The sequence below is a fragment of the Corvus kubaryi genome, unplaced genomic scaffold (assembly GCF_017639235.1).
Source record: "Corvus kubaryi isolate FWS band 111438036 unplaced genomic scaffold, C.kubaryi_AGA036_p1.0 split1-131, whole genome shotgun sequence".
NCBI lineage: Eukaryota > Metazoa > Chordata > Aves > Passeriformes > Corvidae > Corvus > Corvus kubaryi.
Genome location: NW_024582073.1, coordinates 20,730,234 through 20,740,595, shown reverse-complemented (window position 1 = coordinate 20,740,595; position 10,362 = coordinate 20,730,234). Strand labels below are relative to the sequence as shown.

The 10,362-nt window shown below is 40.3% G+C and overlaps 1 long non-coding RNA gene across 1 annotated transcript; it reads left to right on the top strand.

Moving 5' to 3' along the window:
* The first annotated feature begins 302 nt into the window (after positions 1-302).
* On the top strand, positions 303-5,745 carry LOC121676810. The gene is made up of 3 exons (XR_006020616.1): positions 303-1,264; positions 3,055-3,153; positions 5,378-5,745. It is a non-coding gene; the product is annotated as an uncharacterized LOC121676810 (long non-coding RNA).
* Positions 5,746-10,362: the final 4,617 nt, after the last annotated feature.

The following is a 10,362-nucleotide window of genomic DNA, read 5'->3' as shown; positions in this document are numbered from 1 at the left end:
GCGGCGGCGCCCAGCAGCGGCGGCAGCAGAAGCAGCAGCAGCAGCAGCAGCAGCGGCGGCGGCGGCGGCAGCCGGGCAGCCCCGCGCGGAGCGGCAGCGGCGGACACGCGTGGCCCGCCGTGCGCCATGGTGGCTCTCCGGCGTGGTAGTGACAGGCGGGGAGGTGGCGGGGAGGGAGGGAGACACCGCGGCGGAGGGCGGGGGCGGGGGAGGGCTGTAACCGGAGCGGGGCTCAGCGGCAGCGCCGTGCGCGGGGCTGCGCGCCCAGCCGGGGCGGCGCCGCCATCTGCTGGTCCGCGCCGAAACGCCGGGCGGGCTCCGGCACTCGCGGACACGGGCATCGCGCCCCGCGGGAGCCGCGGCGGGGACGGGTCTCTCGGTGGCAGCAGAGCCCGCCGCTTGTGAACTTTCACGCAGAGCTCCAGGGAGAGGCTTTCCGAGAGCGGCCGAGCAAGATTCATGCAGCCTCTCGGGGTGTGTGCGCTGCAGCCCGAGGGGCGCTGGGGGCGAGCACCCACCGCTGCCTCTTTGGACACGAGGGATGGCCTTGGTTGGCCGTCCGTCCCAGGAGGCTGCAGTGAAACGGTCAGAAGAGGTCTGTGGTCAGCAGCTGAGAGCCAAAGAACAAATGAAGCAGGTGCAAAAATACGATATCTGTCATTAAGACAAGTGTTTCCGTGGGGAAAGGGACCCTGTCCGTTCTTCTGCTCCCCAGCTCCTAGGAGGCACCAGGCTCGTCACCTGCATTGTCGAGATCCAATTGCTAATCCATTGTTGCCCACTGTGGGGAAGGGTGGCTTGTAATTTGGGATTGATCCATGGCAGCCCCAAGAAATGCTCTACTGGCGTGATCACAGCCAGCAGGGGCGATGACTGGGGCTGTGCAAGGTGGCATCACTCAACTGACAGGTGAAGCGGTGGAAGAAGATTCAGCCACCACAGACTGGGTGCTCTTCCTGCTTCACTGCAGTGTGCTATGTAACTGTGAATAAATTGGAGCTTGGGAAGCAATTTGCCTCAAATGCTGTGAAAAGGGCACAAGTTAGAAACCCAGAATAACTAAGGTTGGCAGGGACCTCTGGAGAACTCCTGGTTCAACCTGCTGCTCAGCCCAGGGCCAACTCTGAAGCTGAATCTAACTTCACAGTAAGATAAGGATACTCAGGCCTAAATGTAAGAAAACAAGTTTGAAAGACCATTGGGGAAAGTAATGACTCCAAGTATAGGCACCTAACAGAAGAGATCTGGGCTGGGTAAACACAAGGTGAGTAAAGTTAATAAACCAGCTTTAGTTGTAATCTGCCTTTACCCTAATGGCCTAGAAAATTAGGATTACGAAGGCTTTTCTAGGAAGATTAATAGAAAAAAATAGTATCCACTGGTTTTACTGTACCATTTACAGGCCTGTGATGACTACCACAGTGACCTAAAGTGACCTGGTTATACCAAGTTCATGTAAAAATTACTTTCAGCAAGTTATATGATTACATATTAGCTGTACACCTTCAGTGCTAGGAGACCTATGGTAACCTGCCCTGTCATTACTGTAATAGCTCAAACTAGAAGGCAGTTTCAAATTCAGGATGACTTTCCATTTCAAAAGAAATACAGAATAAAAATTAAAATATTACTTTTAAAAAATCACATGTACTTTTTCTGCAGCTCCCAATAAAGTCCTCTTTCAGAGTTCCAAGCATAGCCCCACAATCTCAAAACAACCTCTGTGCAGCCTTCCCCCTTGTTCCTTCGGCACAGCATCTGAACTAAAAGAAGATACTGTCCCTTATCTAGGAGTCTCCAGATGCCAGTTATGGAGATTCTGTCCCAAACACCCTGCCAAACAGGAGCCCAGGCAGCGATAGAAACTCAGGCAGGCAGCACTGCATGACCCAGGTCACCAGTAGTTGCCTCTGGGACTCTTGAAGGGGCCATGTATTAAATTCATTCCTGAAGTACATCTTGTGTAAAGAGCAAGTTAATTTTTCGTCTCAGACCTTGATTTCTGGAGACAGTACCAAAAGCTCAGAAAGCCTAGGAGTAGCTATAGGGAATTGTCTAAGGGAGATGAAACAGGAGCGTGAGACGAGACTGACTTTGCATCCATTTAGTTTTCTCACGGCGTCTTATCCCTCTGAAACATTACCCTTGTAAGGCAAAAAAGACCTGGGTTTAAGTGAGCAGAAAGTTAATTTTCCAGACAAAACCCTCTTGACTCTAGTAAACTGGTCTCAACGACAGCTGGGGTCAAACACTTGTTTGAATCACTGCTGTTTGGGCAGTGATTCAACAGTTCACAGAAGACACACAAGCAGAAAGTCATTCCTGTCAGAATAACAGTTTCATACTAAGCGAGTCACCTTCCATCTTTTGCACCTCTGCACAAAGAGGAACAAGAGGAAAGCACAATGCCAAATTGTTAAGAAAACACTGACCAGCCACAATTGTATCAACCGGCATGAAGGGGTCATTTGCCCATTATTAGGAATACAATAATTTTGATTCTTACATCACAGCCTATCTCCTGTGTAATTGTAATCATTACCCACAGTTTGTAGAATAACCTAAAAGTATTCAGAAGAGATGGAAGGGCCCAAGTCCCTACATGTTAAAACTGGCATGCAAAACCTAATACTTCATCTGTATAAATACGGCTGGACTTTGTCATGCTCATCCATTTTGCATTCACCACTGTGTTTGACAGGTTGGGCTCCCATAAGCAGCAGCAAAGAGATGGTAACATCCACATTCCTAAGAGTCAAGCTCTCTATATCTGTCAGTTACTGACATTTCCCATAACGTGACTTAAATAGGAAAAGAAAACCAAGCATTTGCTGCAGAAGTAATGAAGCCTGGTTTCCTCCAGCTTTGCACCCTATGGTCAACTGCAAGGTCTGCTCTAGTCTTTCCCCCATTGTCAGAATATCTTTTCCATTATTTTCACAGGAACCTAGCAAACCCACTAATAAAGTTCTCCTTGTCTGTCCAATCACAAAACTTGCCATTTATTTTTGTGATCACCCCCAGTTTGACAATTCAGTTGAAACTGTCTTACAGACAATTTCTGTACAGAAGACTCTGACCAAGGTGGATGGACAGATACACAGCCCAATGAATCACTCACTGACAAGGACTAATCAGGCCTTTTATTCTTAGGTAAGTTAATGAAACATTTCACCTAAAGAATGCTAAAGCTGACAGAAATTGATGTAATTCTTATGTATGAATTGTGAGACTTGAGTACATGGGGATGAATCACTCAACCTACAACTGTACTTGTCACTAATTGAATCCCTTAGTATCAGGCTTTTAAGAGGTCAAGGATATAATGGAACCCAAAGCAACTTCTCCATTTTCCCTTCTTTAGATATTATCATAACCAAGACAGATGTGTGGACAACACTATAAAAATCTTTGCACCATCTCTTGTCTCTCCCACTTAGTGAAAGGCTTTTGCTTGGACATTTCTTCAATGGCTGTTGAAGCTGGTTTTACATCAACCACATTAATACTCACTTACTGAATATTACAATCTAATAAATAATGCATATTTAATATATCAGTAATTCACAGTAATAAAATGTGTCTCTAGACTAGGGATGCTGTAGAAACAATACCCATATGGCATTATTTCACTGTGGTGCACACTTAATGACAGTAGAGTTTCAAAATATGAGTATTGAGCAGATCGGATGAGAATGCTAAGGTTCGCAAAACTGGAAAGGAAGCTTCATTATATAACTCCCATTAATGCATTCAAACTCCTGTAGCTAAGTCACCTAAGAGATAAAACGATGGCTTTGTATTGTCCAAAGTCAGGGGACATCATCACAGGTCAGAACCCAACTGTCTTAGGTAGGTACTGCACAAAAAGAGAAAACAAAGGGTTGATCCAGCTTCCATTCCATCCATGTTTGGTTATGCAAAGGACAATCAAAACAACATACTTCTAGTCCAAAGCATGACCAGAATATTTAATTACTTCTTATTCTCTTGTCACTATTCTAGGTGAAATGCAAACACAAGAGAACAGAAGTGCTTCTGATTTTTATAGGTTTGTTAGCATCAAGGTTGCTAATAAAAGAAGGAAGCTAATTTACAGACTAGAAAATATGATTTTGTCTAGGAAGCCCAAGCAAGCTCAGCAGTGTAAGACACCAACTCTGATAAGTGAGGAGCTCTCCCAGTTTCAAATTTTGTTTAACTGGAACTTTTTAAGGGTTGCCAGAAGGATGGTTTAGATTTAGTTTAAGGATTCCTAAAACAAAGAGGCTTCCCTTAATGTCTGTAACCTTTTATGTCTCTTATAAATTCTGGTTCAGCAAATATACAGGGGCAGACAAGAAGACAAATAACTGACTATCAGTTATCAGTAACACCTCTAAGCTCCTCCAGTCCCAGAATAGAAATAGAAAAGGCTCAAAAAAAAAAAAAAAATTAGTGTGTTGTAAATCCAAGGCAAGTTTCTTCCTGTCAATGGCAGAATTATTAGTGCTATACTAATAACGTTTACTCACATTTTTACTGACTGTCAGATTAGATTAAAAGGCTTCAATTAACTCACTTTATTTTTATCAGATTAATTTCTGATCAAATACTGGAAATATTACAGAAACCTTCAAATTCTGCTCAGGCAGAAACCAAGATGCAATGCTTTATTCCTTTTGCTTGCAAATAAAAATATTGATAACAATTTGTTACATGTTTCACCCTCATAGCTGTCTTAGGTTGATAAATCAAGATGTCTGCAGAGGCACAATATAGTAGAAAATCATGGGAGAATTACCCATTTAAGCATGCTCCTAGTACATTGTTCACCTCTTAAAGGTTGATTTAAATTAATGCATCAAGATGCATTTAGGATACGTTATTCTATTCATTAGATACAAAACAATTTCCAGTTACATTGTGTTTATGTTAACCGCATCATTACACAGTGACCTGCAGGTTTTTTGACAAAATGCTCATGCATGAAAGCAACTTAATCTCATATGTTTTTCAAGATGCCCAACCCCAAAACACCTTATGATTCACTCTGACCATATCATTAGACAACAAATTAATAAACAGCAAAGCTTTATTGCCTTGTTACTCAATTAACATAACCCAAATGCTTTCTTCTGTGTTAAATGCAAATTATTATACATAATGCCATACCCTTATGCCAAACAGCAGAGCTTTTATTTAGCTAGGCCTCTCAGGGTCCAAAATAATTTCTGTTTGTGTACTGCACTACCAAAAAAAAAAAAAATCTTTCTATAGTCAACAAATCTAGATGTCTGAACACTTTTCTCAGTAGTTGCTCCATCTGACAGAATAAAAACCAAAGCAGGTGTCAGGTTGTTTTATTAGCATTAATTCATTGATACATTGCTTTCAGCACCCAGCCCAGATGTCCACAGAAGAAAGCCTAATTAATAGGTAGCATTCCTTGTCACAAAGAAAAAAAACTACTTCTGTGGGAAGTTCTGAAGTCAAAAAAAGTGAGTAACTGCCTTTGTTCTATGAAGAACTGACTAAGCTACAAAGTACATGTTCAATTATTCTGCTCAAATTTGAACAATATAAAAGAGTAGATTTCAGTATAGTGTATTATCTCTGATTATTACAGAGTGCTCTCTGCAGGTATGGGTATACTAGCTGGCATGCAGTTATGTGAATAAATTTGGAAGAGCTGTAAATGATTGTCCTGGGTTGCAGTGTATTCTATCACCATCCCCATCAGCTGTTGAAATCAGATGGGGCAGTGTTTCCTTGCCTCCTCCCCCCAGACTATCTTGCTGTTAATTGCCCACCATTGTCCTGCCGCATGACTCAGAGATAACTCCCTCCGGACTATCTTCTGTTAATGAGCCTAATCAACACTTGGCCTCATGACTCGTTACCCCATTGTGAGATGCTCCACCCAGAGGGAGGAACCAAGCATCCCATCGTGGATATAAGCTGGGACTCTAAACGTGGATATAAGCTGGGACTCTTCCCACTGGATTTCCAGAGGACAGGAGCTACACAGCTATCATTGGACTTTCTGAGGAAGAGCAGACTCTTACTACAGGATCACTGCTTCAGAGGACTGCAGCCACCATTCTACCAGACTGCTACCACCACCCTGCCTAACAGGGTGTCAGGTTGTACCTTGACTCTGTCAGTTTGAACCAGTGTTTTCTTTTACTTTTTTTCCCTTTTCTTTAATTTCCATTAAATTGTTATTCTGACTTGGTGCCTCCCACTGGTTTGTTTTCAAACTAGTACAATGATTTAAGGAAAAGCTAAGTAGCTTCCAATTCTAGCAGTATCAAGATAGCAAATAGCATGTACACAGAAAAAACACAACCACCCCCTTGGCCAGTAGCCCATAAACAGGCAGTCACTGAGGTTGGCTAGAAACATCATCCTTTGAGCACATCAGCTCTCCTCTAATTCAATGAAAGTAACTGAGCAGCTCAGCACCTTGCAGGACTTCTGCTACTGAGTAGGTAAATATACACTATAATTTTGTTTAGCTCTAGCTCATAAAAGAGAAAAAAAAAGTTGTGAAATCACTGTCACTGAAAAAACAGGCTAACAATTAATACAAGCTGTCTTGATCTCCTTAGGTTTTATCTTCCATCAATCAAAAGAAAAAAAAAAATGTAGCCTGTACATATTTATTATGCCACAAAGCCTGAAACAGTGGCTTAGTCTGAAACAGAAAATAAAAGGTGAAGCGTAATGTTGTGGTGGCTATTGTAAAATTATCTGTCTTCAACCTTCATAATTTCTCATCAACAATTAATGAGCAGAGCTCTGAAAACATGAGAATGGACTCATTGTCTACACCTTAAGAGCTCACAGAGAACAACATGTTTTTCTTTTATGTGGTCAGCTAGACTGTGGGAACTTGTTTTCCCAGAATAGCTTTGCATTCATGTTTTCTGCCCTAAAATTTCTATGAAGCTTATTTGGCAAAATATGGAAAGTTGAGAAATATTTGGGTATTTAGATAATCAAATGTGGTGTGGAGGACATAATCCTCAGGTTTAAATTCAGCTTCATATTTGTCTATTAACTTCATTTTATTTCAAATATAATGTTAATGTCCTACCAACCACTTAAATTCTGATCTAATCTTAACAGTACTTTTATCAGTGACATTTTATTAAACAATTTGCTAATACAGTTGCATTTCTGATGAAATGGTGTGAGAAAAATAAATATTAAGCTCACCTAAAACCAAACCATTCTAAATTAGTCTTAGTCTTTTGCAAATTATCCCTGAAGGCACCATTTTTCTAGTAGGAGATGCACCCGCCTGGTAGATGTTTAGTGGGAAGTCAGTATGACATGTTTACAGCTACCTCAATCCCCTTGAACTCTTCATGGAGAGAGCTTAGCAAGGAATGCAGATGTAAGTAGACTCCAATTTATGGTTAATAGGTTTTGACCATGGAGCAAATCCTTTCTATTGCAAGCATGCAGGCTTAAGTGGGTGTGGGACTGGGACCTAACTGTGTGGTCTTGCATGCCTGTTTCAAGGGATGGGGAAGAGTTTTGCTCTGAGTTTTCCAGGGAGTGTGCTAAATTTTGTTTAATGGCTGAGGTCTGCAGATACAGCACTGGCTGGTTCAAAGCCAAACCAAGAAAAATGAGAGGGTTTTCTGCAGAAGACATATTCAGCTAAAATATCATAGAAGACCACATTATTTTTAAGCTGTGAAATAGATTTACTTAAAGTAACAACCCTCAGGAGTGTCTTCTTTAAATAATTAACAGAATTGTACATGAATTTTGTTTAGGTAGTACCTTTTTTTTCTGAGCTGGCTTATTCTTTTTCATGTCCATTTTTTTTTCTTGCTTGCTTGCTATAAAGATTTGCGTGGTCTCAGTGAATAGATAAGTCTTTACCCAAAAAAGGAAGTTACTGAAATAGCGTATCACTGTGAAAAATGTGTACTATCAGATGCCAGGGAACCTGACTGCCACACATTTTGGAGATAATTTTCAAAAAAAAAAAAAAAAGCTGTATGAGAAATAGTGAAAATTAAAGTAATAGAAACATAATAGACAACTGGTGCCAATTTCTCTCCTAAAAACTATTGTTTCTGAAAAGCAAAACAGCTGGAGGCAGATGTTTTATGTAAGTAAAAGGCTGGAGGGCTTTGGAATCACGAGCTGGAGAAATACAAAGCACTTCACACTTTCCAAGGCTCCCCTTATCAATTCCATTTCTCCATTTCAGCATTCATTTCCTTCCATGCTCTGCATTTGAGCCAGTAAAACAATAAAAAAACCTGCCATATTTTTAACATCTTAAAAATCCTGTTTTATGCACCAAACCAGGTTACTTATATCAAGATACTATACTACTTTTCCCAAAGAAAAGGTACCTTTTATTATTGCCCTATGAACATAGGATGACCTAAATATCTGGAGGAAAACCAAACTGGAGCATAAATATCATACTGTTTTGAACAGCCCTCTATAAATCCCATCATTGTTGCCTCATATAAACACATAGGATGAAAAGGTAAAGTATTTCTCTATCTTTTTTTGTTTTCTATGTGATATTTTCTCTCCAGTCTCAAACATTTGTGGCCTACTGTGAAGTTCCCTTTCAGCCAAAATCCTGAAAGAGTCTAAATGTCTAAAAATGAAGGTAGACATTTTTGGTGCTCTTGGTTCCTTATTTTTAGAAAGATCAATGGGAGCTAAGAGCCCATATGCATTACAAAATGAATTTGCATTTAGAAATTTGGCATTAGTGGCTATTTCACTTTTCTTTGGAATTATCAAAAACAGGGAAGTCTGGGAGACATCTATGTTTTTTCCATATGCCTGGTACATTGTTCACTTTGAAGCTGGCAATATGTACCGTGTGAGAGGTAAGTAAGAGCAAATGTGTATCCATAGGAAACAATTCACTTGCCCAGAGAGGTTGTGGACTCTCCATCTCTGGAGGTGTTCAAGACCAGGCTAAATGGGGCTGAGTAACCTTGTGGAAGGCTCCCTGCCCATGACAGGGGGTGGAACTGAATGATCTTTAAGGTCCCTTCCAACCCAAACCATTCTGTGATTCTAATACATAAAGCTTATACAGCAGCTTATAGAGTCACAATAATTTTCTTAGAGCTCCAGCTATAAGATCAAGAGACTACATGTAAAGTCTTAGTGCTGGCTTTAGAAAGTGTAATAGCCCTCATGTCTTCAAAGAAAGACTGAAAGCAGAATAAATTAATCCTCTAGACTCAGGATATTGGAAGCCAAAGAAAGAGGGGTCAAGAATTTTATTTTAATGCCACATTATTTAAGACATTCTCATGATTTTTCAACATTTTAGTTTTTCTTTCACAGTGCTGTGACAGAAGGGTCTAGCTTGATTTTCTCACCATCTTCATCTGCCTGACTAAACTTGCAAAAGCATTTGGTGGTTATTACGTTATTGGACTTGAGATGATTGCTTCTACTTTTGAAACAATATTTAGAATCACAGAGTCATAGAATGGTTTAGGTTGGAAGGAATCTTAAAGATCGTCTAGTTCCAACTAGACGTCATATGCAGGGAACCTTCCACTAGATCAGATTGCTCAAAGCACCATCCAGCCTGGCCTTGGGAAGTAATTTTTATGAAAAAGCAACCTTAACTAGAATTCTTTTTTTTTCCATCTTTGGTTGATAATTCTGTATCCCTGAACTACAGAAGACAGAACTAGAAATCTGGGGAAAATGACATTTGAAACACCTAACAAAACAAATCTGCCTAGGGCTCATGAAAGAGTGTTTGAAATCTGAATTTGCATCACCTAAACTGTAAAAATTGACAAAGAAACAGAGAATGACTTTTATACACATTTTAGTGACAACACTACTGCTAAATTCCCCTGCCTCGCTTTAATTTCATATATGATTCAGAGTGTAGCCAGAGAAGTAGTACATTTATCCACCAAAATACTTAAAATAAATGCAACAGTTAAAAAACCGCAATCAAACAGAATGATCACATCTTTTCTTCCAAGACAACTTGCTCAAGAAAAATACAGTAAGCCTACAAATTTGTTTCTGCTATTGTTAAGATTCTGCATTTTTAGTCTACTGTAATCATATAAATTCATTCATCAATAAACATAACTACTGTAAGTCTTATTCAAGAAAAACCATTAAAAATACCTGACTGGAAGAGCAAAAATAGCAGTCTGAAAAGCAAATAAACCATCCATAGCTATTTTTATAAGACTGAAACCACCTACACCATACTGTCAAAAATTACTTTTCCCCATGAATTTTAAAACTGTTTTATGTGGCAAAAATAATCACTCTTTGTGCCTATAGCGCAGTGTTTATATATTTTCCCTTGTTCATTTTTCGATAGAGGAATAAATCATTGTTCCT